The sequence below is a fragment of the Cynoglossus semilaevis genome, chromosome 2, assembly GCF_000523025.1.
Source record: "Cynoglossus semilaevis isolate Cse_v1.0 chromosome 2, Cse_v1.0, whole genome shotgun sequence".
Taxonomy (NCBI): Eukaryota; Metazoa; Chordata; class Actinopteri; order Pleuronectiformes; family Cynoglossidae; genus Cynoglossus; species Cynoglossus semilaevis.
The window spans coordinates 2,937,973-2,956,847 of record NC_024308.1 but is presented as its reverse complement, the minus strand read 5'-3'; the positions used below and the strand labels follow the sequence as shown (position 1 = coordinate 2,956,847).

Sequence of the window (18,875 nt, the reverse complement as noted above, 5' to 3'; positions counted from 1 at the left end):
GCGGCCGAGAAGGAGAGGGGGCCCGGCGCTAACCCCCCCCCCCCACACACACACACACACACAAACACAAACGCTTAAATGCCACTTTTTATGAGGAACAATTACTAATGCTGTTGACCCGAGAGGCATAGTCAAATTTGACACCACCTCATTGAACATCATTCCAATTCCCCCGCCTTGGGGTGTCGTACAAAAAAAAAAAAGAACCCAAAGACTCGTGTTGACGCTTATTTTGAAAGAATTTTTGACAGCAAACATTTTCAAGATGTTGAAACGTTGCCTCTGAACAAAAGACTTAATGTTAAATGCGCTCATTGACCTCCACAGACCTGGCAAATTCCTCCATGTTGAACAGCACAAACGCAACAGTATGGAGAACAAAGCATCTGCCTCATCGCTCCACCCAGATGGCAGCAGAAAGTATTCAAATTGGTTCATTAACCTTACAGCGCTCTAACCAGCGGGCCATGCAGTGGGCTCGTTCCGTTCGGGTTTTCTTGAATTTTATTAACGTCCATTAATAGCATTGAGAAACTTTGGCTAATGGCCTGAGGTGGTTTCACTGTTGTGTTATCAAACACTCTGCTAATTATACATGACATCCCTCCTGTGATTATAACACCATGTCAGATCATATTTTCTTCCCTATGCTTTAAGGCAGTCCACCATTTTCTTTGTGACAAAATGTTTCACAGGGGCGAGAAAAAACGAGGTCCAATATAATCACAACAGCGCCCCCCCTCTACCCATCCCAAAGAGAAGGCTTGGATCTTTGACTCCTAACAATAGAACGGCATGAAAAAAAAAAGAGGCGGTGGAGTGGAGGGGAGGGGGGTGTAAAAATGTGAAAAGGATCTGAGTTGTCATACGGCGTTTCCCTCCTGTGCTTGCAGAGTGTGTGAAAAATTAGCTTGTAGTGTGTGTCTGGGAGTGAGCTGCCAGCAGTGAGGGCTTGCACCTGGAGCAGGGAGGAGCATAAGAGAGGTCAAGGGTCAGGATTGGAGTGGAGCGCCCCCCGTATTCCAGACAATCCCTGCAGCAGAATCCCACAACGTGGGCTTTTTTCTCTTCCCTTTTTTTTCTTTTTTTTCTTCCTTTTTTTTTACCATCTTTTAAATTTTTCTCCTTCCGTTCACCTTCTTCCCGTTTTCTCCTGTGGATGTGAGCAGTAATCCATAACACACTCAACTATCAGCAGCTCAATTATCCCTCCTGTTCGCTCATTTTCTCCCCTCGGATAGAGATTCAAAAACAATTAACCTCTTCACGGCTGGAGACTTTTCCCGCGAAAGGGCGCGGTGGTAATTGAATAACTCTGCCATTGACATTCCTGACCATGACTTCACTCCTTCACGCATAAATCTGGTTAGAGAAAATCCTAATCTGTGGCATTGTGATTGTCTGATGTCCTTATTACGACAGCATTTTTATTCAAGTGGGATTAAACAGAGCAATTTGCTAGTGTTTACAGAAAAGCTCTTTGACCTACTTACACCCCCATACATTAACGTTCTCACTCGAACTTGTTGACAGTTTTCTGCTACTTCTGCTAAATTATATCTATTTTCACGTTACTCTGAGCATGTGATTCTAACCTGTAGTAAAACACGGCCGAACTACTTCACACCCAGTGTCTACCAGCAACGGTGCATCCCCCGCCCCCTCGTGTCCTCAGCCTACAATAAAATGTTGTCTTCTACGCCTTCGTTATGGCATGGGCCCCCTATTCATCTGCAGGTAGAGAGCCTCAGAGTGTAGAGAGAGCAGATCAGCCTGCTGCACCCATTGAGTTTTTATTTTTATTTTTTTATTACTTTCTCTTCAAAGAGATGTCCTCTGTTCCCTTGATGTCAGGACACACATGGGTCATGGGTTTTGAGAATTTGCGTTTTAAGAATGCAAATATTGAAATTTAGCAAATAGTGAGAAAACTGGGGGAAAAAAATCCCGTACAGCTTTAACTGACATTTTCAAGCAAATACGCCCAACAAAGAGTCCACCACAACCGCAACTATTTTACATAAAGCATGTTCATTTAATCTCTACCTAATCCTAAGGCAGCCACATGATGTAATCCCTAACCAACAGACAGTGAGAAAACAAAGACACGTACTAAGAAAACACGGCTGAAGACACCGTTCTCCACTAAGAACACGCTCTGAATCATAGTACGACACGACTCTACTTTAATTGGAGTTCTTTCCCTTCAAGAGACACTTTGCCTCGAGGACCAACTCAGCGAAGCCCGTCGTCAAAGTCGACGTACGACAGACAATATCTGCATTTCACACCGGCAGTCCAGTGAACACGCCGTCTTCAAGCAGGGGATCGTAATTTATGTACATTTTTTAAACTGGAGAGGTGCAACCGTTGCTCATTATTAATGGGATCCTTTTGATTAGCAAGATCAAAACTGAGGGGTATTACCATCAGGAAAACAGCATCAAGCAGCATCAAAGCCCACAGTGTGCTGTACACAGGAACACTGTGAGATACGAGGAGCCCAACACATCAGCGCAACTGAGCAAAAGGGAATAAAATAAGTACAGGCACAGTGCCATACCTATAGAGTCTCACAGGAACTGCTTAGCTGAGATCTCTCTTTCACACACACACACACACACACACACACACACAAAGAAGGAGTCTTTGATGTTTCCTCAAGAGTGTGTGTGTACTGCAGCTGTGAGTCACCCACCCTACATCCAAGATCCATAGAGTGTGAGCAGAGGCAGCATGAGCAGCAGTCACAGTAGCGACAAAACGTCCAACTCTACACTGCACGCGGTCACGCACACACACGCACACACACACAAGTGTGTAATACATCGGGTCTCGGCTGTGGACGAAAGTCGAGCAAAGATTTAAGCGGGGTTAACCAGGCCAGCAGGGGGACAAGAGGAGGAGGAGGAGGAGAAAAAAAAATCAAACAACTGGCTGTGCTCCAGACAGACTGGAACTTCTCTTGATCATTATGTCTCGCCTTCAGGTGACAGGTCCACAGACTCTTGGTGGTAGTGAGGTTGAGTTTGGGAGGATTGGGAGGGAGAGACGGCGAGGGGAGGTATAGATAACACAGCAGTCAGACAAAGAGGGGAATAACAGTGCTGCCTAAACACAACCGCCGGCATCAGGGGACGAAGGGTGCGAGGGAAGGAAAACGCAGCTTTATAAAAATTTGATTTGACGATCCCTCACTAAAGTGACTTTCTGTGTCTGTCGTGTCTGTCTTTGTGTTTTTCTTTTTCTTTTTTTTTCCCTTCTCTCATCAGTTCCCCTCCCTTCCTGATCCTTCAGAGTGCCGCCTCAGAGAATGGGGTAGACAGATTTTATAGGTCCTAATTAAAGCCATCTGAAGCCTTTCAAGACATCAAATGGCCCCAGTTCCCCGACTCCCTGTCCCTGTGATTGAACCGAAATCATGGAAAACCAGAGGGCACCCTCACCCCCACTGCCCCCCCCCTTTAACTCCTGAATGTTCACATAACCACAACTTTAATTATTTTATAAAAAAAACAGTAACTTCAAAGAGTTCCTGTCAATTTGACATGAAATAGTTTCTCATTTCTAAATAAAAGCAAAAGTAAATAAGAGTTTAGTTTTTGCTTCTTCTTTTTCCCCCCATTCTTGAGTTGACCCTAGTTCAAAGTTAAGGGACTTTTTTGGTCATATCCTACCTTGGGAATGACACTTGTTTTTTTTTCTCTCTCTCTCTTTTTTTTTTCTTTTTTCTTTTTTGAAGATCCACCCTCATCCTGTCTGACTGGTTGAAGAGAAGTGCAGCCCTGTCTTGGTGCGCTCACCCCCCTCCTCCCAATTGTCCTCTTTCAGCCGGTTGCACTGCCTCCCTGCCCGGGGTCAGCGGGTTTACCGTGTGCTTTTTATCTATATTTCATGCTCAGGCGCAGCGCAGACACAGGCGCTCGTGCACAATGAGAAAATTCACAGAGACGCACAAAGAATGTCCGGGTGCACCGGGTGAACTCACAGATCGATAACCACGGAACAATAAACAAGTGTTCACAGATGCAGCAAAGTCACATTACACATTTTAAAACTCTAAACAATCACTTTAAAAGTAGTAAAAAAAAATGGCACAAATTGTACGGCGCTGCAGAGGCGCGTTATCTGCCTTTAAACCTGACGTGGACTACAAAGAGAGGGTCACATCTAGACTAACGGCTAACTTCCCGTTTTGGTAGCAACTGTCCAAATAAAAAGAAGTGACTCTAAAGAAATATAATAACGCCCACTTACGATTTATTTCAATAACTTCTGGCCGTCATTGTCTCGCCCCTGCGCCTCTCCGCTCGCTCGGAAACCGGGTTGTGGAAAGTCTGCTGCTCCGCCGAAGCTGCGTCATTGTCGGTGCCGCGATGGTCAGCTGCGTCTGAGGGGCGACGGAGTTTCTCACGGGAGAGGGAGGAAAAAGTGCTCGTTTGTTGCAGAGGGACAGTGGGCGTCCGATTCCGCCGGTGTCAGGTCTTCAGTGATGCCTGTGTTCGCCGGGATTGTGCGCTGAGTGCAGGGGGAGCGCTCAGGAAGACGTCATGTGAGTGCGGCAGAGACGCGCCATTGGTCAGGAGGGGATAAGTGTGATCAGGCTGCTCCGTGCGCCATTGGCTCAGGGTGGGAGCGGAGGCGCCTCCTCACTTTTTTGCTGTGCGCAAGAATGTGAGTGTGAGCCTCAACTGTTCATGGTTTTCAGCATCCAGAGGGGGCTGTTGGCGGGGGTGAGTGTCGTGCAGTGGAACAAACCGAGGATCAGGGATTGGATTGATGAGGATGGAATATGAACTGCAAATTATTTACGAAAATATTAACTCTGTTGACAAAGATCGTGATTAAATAACAGCTCATCTTAACTGCGTTCGTGCAGAGCAGAGAAGAGAACAAGATTTGTATAGGAGTCTTACATTTTTATTTTTATTTTTGCACAATTTTACTATTTACATTTTACAAAACTATTGCACAAAACTCAAAACACCAAGGTCAATTTTTATTAACCACTGTGCAGCAACTGAGTTGTGTTCAAAGTAATGACGTTCAGGTACAACTAAAAGTTTATCCGATACGCTCACAATGTAAGATGTAAGTCAAAACAAACATGAAGTTGTTGATGTTTACAAAGCAGGTGGAAGATACATGTGTACAGATATAAATGTTTGTCATCGTGTCAGTAAATGTGTCATTTAGTCAGTGACACATTTACTGAAAAACAACCATTAGAAAAATTTGAAAATTAAAAGAGGAAGAATATGAGCTGTTGGAGTTTGGAGAAATATCTTTGTTTCTGTGCACAGAGAATAGAAAGTAACACATTGAGGAATAATGCTACAAAGAATATTGAGTTGCCCCTGATGGTACGTGAAATAGTTTAAACAAGATGTTAAAGGTTATCCACCAAGGTTATTCACTTTCCAAAAATACTCTTCTTTTTTTTTCTTGTTTCCCTTGTGCATTATCTGCTTCCCTCTGAGAACAACCAACGAAAGCCCTGTGATCATTTTTGATCCTAATAAGTCCTGATGCTAATACATTATTTACGAGTCAGTAAGAAGACCAAGGTCTGCTGTATCAACCCCCGGGTTACGTGTGTTTTACACTTCCAGAAACAAAAAGCATGATGAAGTTTTACACATCTGTGCTCTTCATCCCACGTTGTTCAACCATTTATTTCATCCACACAAATTTTTCTTCCTTAGTTGAATTTCACCCTCCCTCTCTCTGGGTCTCTGGAGTGGAGTGGAGTGGAGTGGAGGCAAAAGGAACCCAACGTTCTGTATGGTTGGGAAATAGAGCGCATGTAATCTGGAGCGCACATCTTCCCCCTGCTCAGGCTGCTGCTTTGAACAATATTCCGCAAAGCTTTTTTTTTTTCTTCTTCTTCTTGTTTTCACATCCACTTGACTGCTGCCATGATGCGTCATGAGGGCCGGGCAGGCACTGTCTGATTTTTTGTGACACCCCCACTCCTACTTCATCCTCCTTAACTTCCCTTTATGGCAGGCACTGGCTTCGTCGTAGCTCTGAGGTGGTGCAACACTTCCATTTGTCCATTCATCTCATGCTTTAACGCGAGGCGGCAGAAATAAGGCGACACAAAACATTTTCATCTCGCTCCCCATGCGAAGTGAAACAATGTGTGTTTGTTTGTTCGGTGTACCGGGGCTGGGTCCCTACGCGTAGTAAGTATGGGCACGTGATATATATATATATATATTTATATATATATGTAGTATTACAAAATTTAGATTTTTTTTCAACACAAATTTTGCTTCCCTTTTCCTTGCTGCCCTTTCGAACAACAAAAAAAAGATTTCACACTTCCCCTTTCGGCTTTAAAAGCCCGTCGTTGTGAATCCTTCTGGTCGACGTTACTGGCAGTCATGTAGGTGCCGGTTCCCTCACACACTATAGTTATGAAAGCAAAACCCTGCGTCTTAAAAATGGGTCATACGCCGCAGTCACTGCGTCTCAGCAAATGCATTGTCTCTGTGTGAGTGCGAGACATGCGCATAAGTGATTAAACATCAAAGGGAAAAGCTAAATATTAAAGCGCCTCGACTGAAATAGGACTCCAAGTCAAACCATTGTATGTGTTCTGGGGGGTAGTCGTGTACGACTGCGGCAATAAAGCAAATGTCAGGTTTTTCTTAATACCTTTAAAGAACTGAGAAATGTGCTCTCTGTCTATAAAAAAAAAAAGCCCAGTGGTGTATTTTTATTTTACCACAGTATTTTAGCTTATGGTGTATAGGCCAGCAAATCCAATCCACTCGTTCATAACACCGAAAAGCCTTTTGCCCCTGGTTTAGATGGACACACACACACACACACACACTCAGAGATACTTGCTTGCAGATATTTACGTGCTCCCCAGGCAGAATTTGAGATATAGGGTTCAAATCCTCGCCAGTCAAAGGCGGAAGACATCTGGGCATTATCGTCTTATGGAACCATCAGTGTGGGAGCTAATCTGTGGCACTTCCCAGGCCTATATTTAGTGTGTTGTAGTGTAGTGTTTTGTGAACACGCAGCATAATTTCAAGGAGACAAAAGGAGCTTTTGGATGCTGATATCTGCCCCTCTTCAAGATTTGATGCGGGGAGACGGGGGATTGGAGGGGGGGTTTAGTCAGCCACTCCAAAGACACCTGTTCCTGCTTTTACTTCAAAAACCATCTCACCGTCAATAAGGAAATATTTTGATGTGGATGTCGACGATGAAGCCGACCGACTGTGAGGAAACATTGTTAGTGTGAAGGAGAGTTTGATTCTGTTAGTCATTCTGAAGGGGGCAAAAAAAGGTATTTTAGTAAAATAATTTCTGACTGCAGGGTAATTTTAAAAGTACCCTCTTCTGATTTATCTTCATAGTCACTGGTCTAATTTATGGTCTGTGAGCCGTGATCAGGTGAATTTAAAGGGAGAAGGTTCTCCTGGAATAGCGCTCCACCCCAGGTTATTATTCAGTCCCATTTATTACCATCCGTGGATTACAGCCAGTTAAATCTGAGAGAGTGTGTGTAAGAGAGAACTGGTGAGTACCAACTGCTCTGATCAGGCCCAGGTGGTCCTCAGGGAACCGGTCATACCAAAAAACTCTACCTCCATCTGCCATGCGGACGGCACAAATAGGCATTTCCACGCAAGCACAAAGGCGAGATGGACTGTCTGTTTCAAAAGCACGTCCCTCAAGCCGGAACGCTGCACGCCTTGGCCACTGAAACGGGCCACACTGGGGGCCCGCATGGCATCTGCCTCCCAGCCCAAACAGCCAAGGCACGGTGCCGAGGGAGGGGCCTGGGGCCGAGATAAGCTCTTCCTCCCCTGGTCAGTGCGACGCCATGGGGATCTGACGAGCCTGGAGCCTCAGCTGAGCAACACTGATAATATCCACATGAGTGTGTGGGTGGATGAATAAGTGTGTTGAGCAGAGGGAGGCTTGGTTAAAAGGATGTGTCTGTGTGTGTATCTGCTGCATTAGGAGTTGTCATTCACCATCGCATGCACTCAGATTTTATCACTTACCACGTCTCAGACGAGAATAGATGTCGCATAAGTGTGAAAAGTGACATTGTGTATGTACACAAGTCCACTTTTTCAACCACTAGTTTCTGTCAGGAACTTTGATTCACGTGGAGCAGAGAGGGAATAAATAACGGAAATAGTGATTAAAGAAGTCAGTAGAAATCCCTATGGAAAAGCCAGCATCTTTGTAAAGTGTTGCATTCATGGCCACAGCATCAGGAATAAAAATATGTGTTTTTTGCTTCATCACATATGTGAATAATTTCATTTTTTTCCTTTCTAAAGAAATCCAGTGTCCAAGTTGCAAAAACAACAACAAAACAAAGCTTGTATCTAATTATGCTAAAAATGCAAGTCAGCCATTATATAATGATCGAATTGAGTGACATCACTGAGTAACAAGATGGTTGATGGCTTCAAGAATAAAATTTTTTTAAAAAAAGCCAAAAAACAAACTAATTATCCAATTTTTAGTCTGTCGTTTGCTTTTAAGAAAATTGAATTTTAAAGCAGCCTGGGTTTGTCAGGACAAGACAAAGATTTCAATACTTTACAGTGCACCACGTTTGACAATGACATGAAACACTGCTGCTCTCACAATGGAGCTCATTGTCATTTTTTCCCTGTCTTTTTTATTGCGTTTTTTTTCCTCCGTACCCTCACTTGTGGTGTAAGATTAATTACTTTGCCGTTAACTGCAAATCAATCTCTTCCTGTTCACACGCTCACACTCATTGTTTATTTAACGTGACTGTTATCTGGNNTTGGGGGGAGGGCCGAAAGTTTCCCGGGTTCCGCCGCAGCCCTGGCCTTTTCTTTTTTTTTTTTTTTTTTTTACTTGTCACACCAGCACAGTCACATTTACTCACATTAGATGTCCCCTCACATAATGACCCAGTAAAGCTGATTAAATTAATTGGTGGCCACTTTTAATTGTGCTGATATTTCATGCAAAGGCGAATGACCAAAGGGATCATCGGTAGGAAGTCATTTATTTACGACGGTAGGGGATAAGACTGGATATAGTTGGATAAAACTGGTGTTTTTGTATGAACTGTGAGAGATACTTTTTTTTTTTTTTTAATATTTCTAGTTCCAACTTCCTGTGCCTTTACCTTTAAACAGTGACGAGCCCCTGAGTGTCCTGTCGACCTGGGGGAAACCTGCCGCTAAATTAGCAGACCGACGTGCGAACGCAACTGAGTGTTGTTCTTATGTGTATGTTCAGCAAGGTGGTGTATGCTATTCTGGCAGGTATGGTAAACTGGCAGGACAATTAACAAACGGTGGTCTAACTGTATATGTCTGAGCCAAAGTCGACCCAAAGAAAAGAAGAAAGCCGATAGCCAAGAATGAACCTCTGTGTTTTGTTATTGGTTGAAGATGGTTTGTAACGTCATCGTTAGTTGACGTTACAGATCGTCAACCTCTGTGTTTTGTAACGTCATTTTTTTGTTAATATCTAAACTAAAACGACGTGTAAGACCTCACTTGCTTTCTCTCGCCTTTGGTTACAGATGACAACCCGCTTCTAGTGCACCACTAAGTGTTTAAGTGATGTAGCGTTTGTTTAGCGCTGTGCTAATCAAACAGCTGTGTTTAGTTTTAGGTTTACACATGACAGCTATCAGGCAATAGCCTTCAGTACAAGTAAAAAAAAAAGTGGCGGAGCCTAGCACAGGTAGGAGTGGTAGAATGGGTGGAGCTCCCCGGTGGAGGAAGCAGGAAAAAATCTGTTTTACCCAAGAGTCAGTTCAGGATTTTGGCAGATCATAAAACATCTTCTCAGCTGTTGAAACTCCTGTTCCCTTTGAGATTCATTTCATGGACCTGTCGTGTCCATTTATCCCCAAGATCCCGACTTATTAACGGTCTGTTCTGCCTTCATTAGCCAATGGAAACATGAAAATGAGTCTTGGTTTTCCTTATTCTGCTGCTTCCCCACCATAGATGTTCTCCACATCAGCCCGGTGAGGAGACCTGCGTATGAAAAGCAAAGAGATCATGGTGTAACATACCATAACTTGTCATGTGTGCATAACCCTTGGAATGAAAGCATGTGTTCTGACAGGGAGGGAGAGGCATAGATTTGTGCGGGGAAATATCCAGAGATTCAGGTCAGCTGAGAGGCCTCAGCTGGAGTGGAGGGCTACACCTGTCAGAGCCCGGGGGCCTTCCCCTCTTTTTTCTCTCTCCAACTCTCCTCTTCTCATCCTCCTGTCTTTCTCTTTCAGTCCAGCTGGATGTGGAAGCCGTCTCCCCTCCTCCTCTCCCCTCCAAACCCACCCATCCACCCACCCACTCCCGGATCCAGGCCAGTTCAGCCCAGCCATGCGTGGTCATCTCTGGGAATTCATTCCGGATGCTTCCTGTTCATTGCGTCCACTCTTTTCTCTCTCTCTCTCTCTCTCTATTCTATATCTGTCACTCCACCCAGTCCACCCCCACCACCGTCTGTGCGTCTCCTCCTTTACTATCAGATGCAAAGGAACAATGCCTGATCTCTTGTGCAGACATTTTCTGATTCTTCTCTCACGATTGTATATGTTTTCGTGGCATCTTTACCCACAAGTTGCTCCTGATTTGAAGTGATAGTATTAAAATGCATGTGGCATCTGAATCTTTCAGATCACACTGTGATTTAATTTATTTCTCACCTGAGTTCACACCAGGAGTTAAGCCCAAACGCTAAAGGCAAAGCTACGTTTTTTGGGGTTTTTTTTTTTTTCTTTCCATGTCAGAGGCAGAAAAATAAATGAGCAGCTTACTCTGCTGAGAAATGACGATGGCACAACTATCCAAAGACTTCCCTTTCATTCCAAAGTTTCAGCATGAGCCACTGNGTGCACAACATATTCCCGCCACTCTGGACTCCCGCTGTGCATCCAAAGCCGCCTTTCAACACAGCCAGGGGAGGCAGCAGCTGAGAACATTAAAATGCTACGACAAGCATCATTCCTATTCTGATATTGTGTCTGTAACCTATTTTTCCCAAAGTGTTTTTTGAACTTTAGCTAAATTAAAGCGTTGCAGAAGTTCTTGTCTGTATTCGCCCGCAGTAACCTGCAGCAAATCTGCATTGTTTGTTTTTGCAGATACAAATCTTTAAGTGTAAAATCCCAGATTATGACCAGTCCCACTGACACCTTCTACTTAGATATGGATTTTCATGGCAAGATACGGAATCAGTTGAACGTGAATCACCTCTTCATCTCAGCAAAAACTCAGCAAAGTAGTTGAAAAAATATATTTCTTTAAATAAACAATAGTTTATAAATAATATTTAGTATAATTATGTATTATGTCTCTTTAAATGCTACAAACACATTAAACTGTAAGGAAAATTGTCGTTTCATTGGTTTATAATCTAAAAGTTATTTTAAAATTAAAGTCCTACGTTCAGTGGTCTACAGCAAGGTTTCCTAAAGTCTGCACTGAGACCCAGAAATGGGTCACAGGAGAACACTTGGTGTCATTACACTATACACATAAAAGTGCAGGGTTCATTTCACTGTGTGTTCATGTCGATACTTTTTGCTGTTAATTATTTCAAACTGGCTCCAGTCATGGGTTTTTGTAACCTTGAAAAGCAGGTACCTGTTAAAAAAAAGGTTAGAGTTTCCACTGGTTCAGAGTCAAAAATCTGTGATTAAATTATCATTGAATTATAGCAGAGGTGCAGGAAGGAGCAGGCGGAATGAACACCGATTCAGTCAAAGGGCTAAACATTTTAGAAATAATTAGTTTCTAACATTTGTCATGTTGTGCGCAATGAAGACCAACAACATGCAGGCAGTGAAATGTGCCTTTAAAAGAGTTCAACTTTATATGCACTGCACATATATGAAACATCTGACTGACAATGGAAAGGAAAATATATTTTCTTACATTTAAACCATTTTCTTGCTATAACAAAAAACAAACAAACACATTGATATATTGAGAAAATGTATAAATCTGATATATTTAGGCAGGTCACATGACTCACCGTTCATTTCAGAAGACTTGTCTCTACCATTAACGGAGACAAAGAAATTAGTCTTACACGTGTTCATCCTCGTAGTCATAACGAGGTCTTTTATAGCTTTATCTGCAATTTGCTTTCTCATAATGGAAAATGTGTAAAACGATAATATGTACGTGGGATGAAAGAAAGATAACAGTAATGGGCATGGCGGAAGAAAACAGCGGCCAGCCCCCCCTACCTGCAGTAAAGAAACGTGTTGTGTGTTAGAAAAACGTGGACACGGTTTAATGCTCTGAAGCCACTTCGCCCGCGCTGCGATTGATTTCCAGATAAACATCTTGCCAATGAATTGTTCTCGCGTTAAAAGTGAGGTGTAAACCGGAACGTTGGCATTTGATGTTCCAAACATTAAAGATGTCCTGGTTAGTTTATGCTGCCAGGCACATGCTTGTAAAAATAAATAAATAAAAAATCTTCCATTTAACCTCGCTGAATATCTATTTTGTCCTGCAGCAAGACGAAGCTGAGGCCTGAATAACAGTGAGCTCATTCCTCCGCCGCACTCACACCACATCCTACCCTGCACGCCGGCTCCTGAATTATTCAACTGTTTTTACCTGTGAGGCAAGCAGGCCAAGTTAAGGGCCGCCCCAGTATGATGTATAATTAAATATAATGCAACATGAAAGTGCATAAGACATGAGACTTGGGTTTGAACAAGTCACTCAACTCAAGCTTTCTCCTGGTTCTCCATCCATTTTCATACGACGGCTGCGGCTCCTGTTATTTTCGAGTGTTTATTTGGCCAGCTTTTCACAACTGTCTCCTTCTTTCGTCTTCTTCTTCACTTGGCTGCTCTCTAAGTAAGCGGTCTTGAATGTTTGCTAATAGCGGTTGACATTAGGTGGGCAATAAGATCATGTCATGTTTGATTTCGCTATTACTGTCTGGCTGTTTTCTAAGTACACACTATTACACCCAACTGGAGCCCTGTCTCCTGCAGGTGTTTGTTTTGTTCCTCGCAGCATCAATTCTTCACAAACTCAGGCTTAAATATATAGATATAGCAAAATTAAATTTAATATTTTAAAAGTATGTGCGGGTGGGTTTGTTTTTTGTTTTTTGTTTTATATTTAGACCAGGTCATTTTTGTACAACAATTTATAGAAGGCCATACGCTTAAATTATTAAAAACTAGCCCTTCTTCTTCTTCTTCTTTTTAGCAATAGCATAAACCATAAAGTCCAGGGTGTCAGATGTCACGTGTCATAATATCAACCAAACCTTATAAGGAAGTTATAGGAAACATGTTCTTAAGATGCTAGAACACAGGTCTGCAACCTGTGGCTCCTGGGCCACACGTGGCTCTTTGGCCTCTTCTCATTGGTCAGTTGACTGACTGACTGACTATTGTGAGAAAAGAACACAAAATATGTCACTGTAAAAAAAAATTTTTTACAAAAATATAGACCAATTTTTATCAGCTAGCTTGCTAACAGCGAATCAACATCAACGCCGTCCCTACAACGTCAACATTTTAACCAATCACAAACTTTTATTGAAGTTTTGAAACACTTTGTTTCACAGAGTTTGTAGTGAAATAGATTAGGTATTTTCAAACAGAAAATGTTGTAGAACTTATTACATATTTACACACATTTTTAAATATATATCTTCTGTGTGTGTGTATTTATGTACACACACACACACACACACACCGGTCTAACTCAGCTCTGTATCAGTTAATTAGCGGGGAAGAAAATATTGCTGAGCAAAATAAACTGTGTGTGGACTGTGTGAGTGTACGTGGGCCTGAACCTTACATTCACCAGCACTCCCTCACACACACACACACACACACCTCATAGTGAGATCCTTGCATCTGTTCAAATGTGAACAGTAATATCTCCACCTTGCAGGCGCTTGTTGGGAGGGGAGGCTTAGCAGCTTGTTCACTTTCTTCCTTCACTGGCTGTGAAGTGGAGTCTGGGGTGTCAGGGGGTTTTTTTTTCTTCTTCTTCTTCTTTTTTTTCCTCACCCCCTCTCTCTCTCTCTCTCTCTCTCTCCCTCCCTTTCTCTCTACCCTCTCTCTCTCTCTCGACTGTTCCCCGGCAAATACATCTCTATAGTGGTAAAGTCTTTACTTTGCAGGGAACAGTGTGAGTGCCTGATAAGGAGCTGAAAGCAGATATATACATCCTGGAGTGAGCTCCACGTCCACAGTCAGGGAGACAGTAAACAGATCACATACATTAGGTTTCAGGGAGTTCCATGTGGCACGTAATACAGATGTTCCCTCACAGTGTGAACGCAAATGGGCGACTACGGTGTTATTTTGTTCCCCGCGTCGAACCAGCCGTCACTGATAGAACTTTTCTACAAGGTTATGTCACATTTGTCTCCCAGACAAATTCTAACGACTCCTCGGCGATGTAGCTGTAGCCTATGGCTGTTGTAATAGTTTGAAGTACAAACACGGAGGGACGCCTTCCTATTTTGTTCCAGGGGGGCGGGGAACGGAGGAGGGGGTTGGTATAAATATGGTGGACATAAGGAGAAGTCATAGGATGGATGGAGGTTGAGCCAGCGGAGAGGACGGTCCTTCTCCTCCACCTCATACCCCTGCAGCAGATGGTGCTGTGTGGTTCTGCCTCAGAGCGCTGCTGCCATAAGGAGGCATGTTAGTAGGAGGGTTAGGGTGATGGTGCCTGGCATGGCCTACAAAGTGAAGGTGAAGGGGAGAAAAAAAACATGCTCATTTTTTGCCCTGGGCTGGCTCAGAGGTACGCCGCCGTTGTGTTCCCATCTCTGTGATTCAGCGGTGATACGGTGCGAGGAGTGGAAAAGCTTCAGATTCAGAGTTTCCGCTTCATGGTTCGCAGCGTCGCGTTGGGAATTCTTTTCTGCTAATAAAACACTTTTGTAGTTTTTAGTCCGTATTGATCGCAGGTCTTGCGTCGGTTAAACCCCATTTAGCTGAATTGGGGGTAAATCGTTAAGTGGCTCCGCTGCATTCGTCTCCTACTGCCACACGTATCATATAGTTTCCCCTACAGCATTGTTTCCCAAAGACTGGGTCGCGGCCCTCAGGTGGGTCGCAAGAGTTTTTTTTTTTGGATCGCCTCGCGAAGGTTTGTGACTTTTAAAATATGGGTCCTCAGAAAAAAAGTTTGGGAAACACTGGTCTACAGTATGGAATACACTAGTGTAGTCTTTGAATCGTCACTGTACAAGCCATAGTACATACTACTACTACGTACTGATTCTCGGCACACCCATACAGTACGCACCGACATATACACAGAAACTTCTGGATCTGTGGCCTGGAAGAATGGAGCCAGTGTGCAGGACAGCAGGCAGCAGACGAGGGCAGGCATGTGTGTGTGTGTGTGTGTGTAACCATGTGTGAGAAAGTGTGTGTGGGGGGAAGTTCAGAGGGCCTGGAAATGTGGGCTAGGTTTTGGGAGGAGCCTTGACCTATATGTCTGAAATGCATTTGAGTAAATAGACAGAGTCACAAATAGAATCTGAGGCATTCTGGGAGCCAGAGTGTACGACGAACTGTGAGATTAGTGGTCACGAGTCTTAAAGTGACGCGAGGGCCGATCCTCGTAGGCCAGTTTGAGAAGAAATTATTAAAATCCCGACTGTTTCGGTGCCAAATATAGAAGCTTGTCTAAAAGTAGCAAATAAAGAGCCAACCAAACCAAAACCCAGTCCTGGTCTGCTCCTGTGACTCATGAGTCATTTTAATCTCACAGTAGCTTCGCCTCGACTAAGCTAGCGTGCGCCTATACCTTTAAATGTACAGGAGCTGTACATTAGAGTTAAGTCGACGGACTCACACTCATACATTTGTATGTAGATGCTGACCTGTAAAACTTGATATTCTTTCTTTTAATAGCTGTTAGAAATATAAAACGTTAATTCCAAGAGAAGATGAGAAGACTGCACACTCTGTAATCCTAATCCCTCACCCGTGTATAGAAGAAAAACTCAGATTGTATGAACTCTCTATGTGGAATCTCTACCCTGCCCAACCCTCCCCCCCCATACTTTAATTTCCAAGGTGCTTCAGCGTCAGCCTCTTAACCTGTCACAGCTCTGCCTCCCGTCCAACATTTCAGATTATGAAACCAAATCTGACTTAACTATGTCAGGATTTCTTTTAACTTTAAAGCCGTTTAGCCTACACTTCTGATCCGACTTACGGTGAGTGCACAGGTAGAACTGGAGCTGTGAGCGTTTTGCTGAAGACGTTTTTACTGATGTAGCAGCCGGTAGAGCTGTAGATGGATGTTTATCTTATGTTATGCATCATGCTGTAACTGGTCTGCGTTTGCACTGCCTTTACTGTCCACTCATTAGGCAAAGATATCCACAGATAGAATCGTTCCATATTAGTATGTGAAAAAAACAAAAACAAAAAAAAACCCAGATTTTTCTACTACCCTTAGGAACAACTCTGACATGAAAATATGTTAGTTCCATTTTAAGGATTTTTTTCTAAGTTGAAGTGATATATGCTTTTGCTTTACAGCAATAACATCACTGGTGCAATACCCAGAATGCTCTCTGTCTGTGCTGGGGTTTGTTACAGGTACAGTCCAGTTTAAATCCAATATAAAATGTCAGTGTAAACAGTAAGTAAATTTGTGCTTTTAGTCGTAGAATTCCTTCACAGCAAAGTTAATAAGGCAGGTAATTAAATAGTTAACTTAAATATAATGTTGTTTTTTCTTGCATTTATGTAATACTATTACGTATCATTTACAATTTTGGAATTTATGAATGACTCAGTCAGTAACAAACACGTGATTCCATGAAAATAAGACCATGATTTTAATGAATGGAGAGACTGGTCGCAGTTACAAACCCAGTTTTTCCATCGTATTATTCCACATTGATGCCAGAGGCGTTTCATTTATGAAAACTCAGGTGAATCTGCCTGACACGTGGCAGTTAAAGAGGAAAAAAGAAACACGTGACTATTTTACTGTTTATTCACGGCAGTGTTGTCCTTGTACGTCCGTGGTTCGTGTGTGTGTGTCTTTAGTTTACATTGTTAAACAGATCAACTCTAACTGCTGCCTTCACTCAGACACGTTTCTGTCATCATTCCTCTCACCATTCTTTCTTCCCTTTCTTTATTTTCTCTCAGTTTCTCACTGCCGATCAGAATGATTCTGGATATACGGTACATGCTGCGTATGAAAGCATATGCCTGTGCACGTGTGTGTGTGAGTGAGTGACTGAGGAGGGAAGTTTTCCAACTAACCCTCTCTTTTGAAACCCAGAGGGCCTGGCCGACAGCCGCCATGTCTCCAATATGGCAGCCATAAATCAGTGGGAGAAAAGAGCTGAGTTAATTGCGGGAGCGTTTATAAAGAAGAAAATGCTGATTGGTAAACCAGATTGTGTGTCGATATGCATCTATTGCCTTGGGATTATTTATCAAACTTTGATAGAAGCCTCGGTGAAGAAGCTAGAAGTTCATGAGGAAATTTCTTTTTTTTTTATGGAGTCGTAATGTGCACCACCAAAAAACGGACAAACAAAGGACAAGATAAAGGATTTGCATAATGCAAATGCTGTTAAAACAAAAGTCTTTGTGAGGTGAGAACGACGGTTAGTTATTCCTGAAAAGTTCGTTTTATGATGCAGCAGGCTTCGTAACATCTATCTTCTGTGTAATAAGGCAGAATATTCTAAATTATATATATTTATTAGAATGAAGAAGATATTTATTTTTTTAAGGAGATATTAACTGATGAGAAAAATTGCAAAAAAAAATTTGGTTTTGCTCAAATGTATTTAATTTCTAATCATTTATATGGAGGATATATATGGAGGATATATGCAGTAATATTGTGCCAGAAAGTACTGCATTTAAAAACACATCAAACTGGAATTTTAATACCAAGTCATGCTCTGGAGAACGTTGCCTCCTCGTTTTGAGTGCGATGCTGTAAAAGGGTTTGCAGTTGTTGCCAAAAATAGAGCCGCACCTCTGCCACCTCCAACTTACACTTATACAGTGTTAGCTGAGCTGTGCTCGTGAGCCTGGTTTAGTTCTCCTCTGTCTGAGACATTTCTGACAGCGTTTTTAGAGAAGCTTTTTAGGTTTGGTAGCTGCGGGCTTTTCCGTCTGCTGTGTTTGAGAACTTGTGGAAATTCTAGCGTCTGAGCAACGTGGGCTGGGTGGCAACGGGATGAGCAACAAGCCAAACACAACCTTAAATAATAATAACTTTTTACCTCCATACTTTAAAAACAAGTTAGGATGGTCATTGAAAATGATTATTTGTAAAGAACATCGTAGACTGATGTGGCCCTCCAATCATTTGGGATTGAGACTTTAATGCTAATGTGATGTATATTCGTTTTTTTAAATATTCTCACAGTAAGGACAGACACATCAAAAGCTGATGTTTTAAATTGTCAGAAATAAACATTTAACTATAGAGGAAATAGGTGAAGGACTCTTGATCACAGAAAGCTTTCTTAAACTGTAAAGGTTTAGGATTCCTGAGCCTCGGCCGTCTAACATCTTCTCTCTAAAACCTGACGGCCGTGTGTGAATAACCAGCTGACGCCCACGGAGCGTCCATCTTGGCTAATTACAGTAGTAGCGGTGATACTACTGCAGACCTGCTTCGTTGCTAACCTGCACAAAGACGGCACGATGAAGACGTTCACAGGGTTCCCGTGTTTGTCACACATCTGTTGCATCCACGCAGAGACAGATTCTCACTTTTCTCCTCCGTTCTATTCCGTGCCAGCAGACGCTAGGGTCTTCTTTCCTGTTCAGTGATGCTATCACGATTTTCAACAGAATTTCTGGCAGCTGTGCTCTGCACACACACACCCCCCTA

At 42.8% G+C, this 18,875-nt stretch overlaps 1 long non-coding RNA gene across 1 annotated transcript in view; it reads right to left on the bottom strand.

Annotated features, from left to right (window-relative positions):
• LOC103394006 (uncharacterized) overlaps window positions 1-4,952 on the bottom strand; it is a 22,913-nt gene extending 17,961 nt beyond the window's left edge. Inside the window, exon 1 of the long non-coding RNA XR_523085.3 lies at window positions 4,258-4,952. This is a non-coding gene — a long non-coding RNA (uncharacterized LOC103394006). The remainder of the gene's footprint in view (window positions 1-4,257) is intronic.
• Between the last annotated feature and the right edge of the window lie 13,923 nt (window positions 4,953-18,875).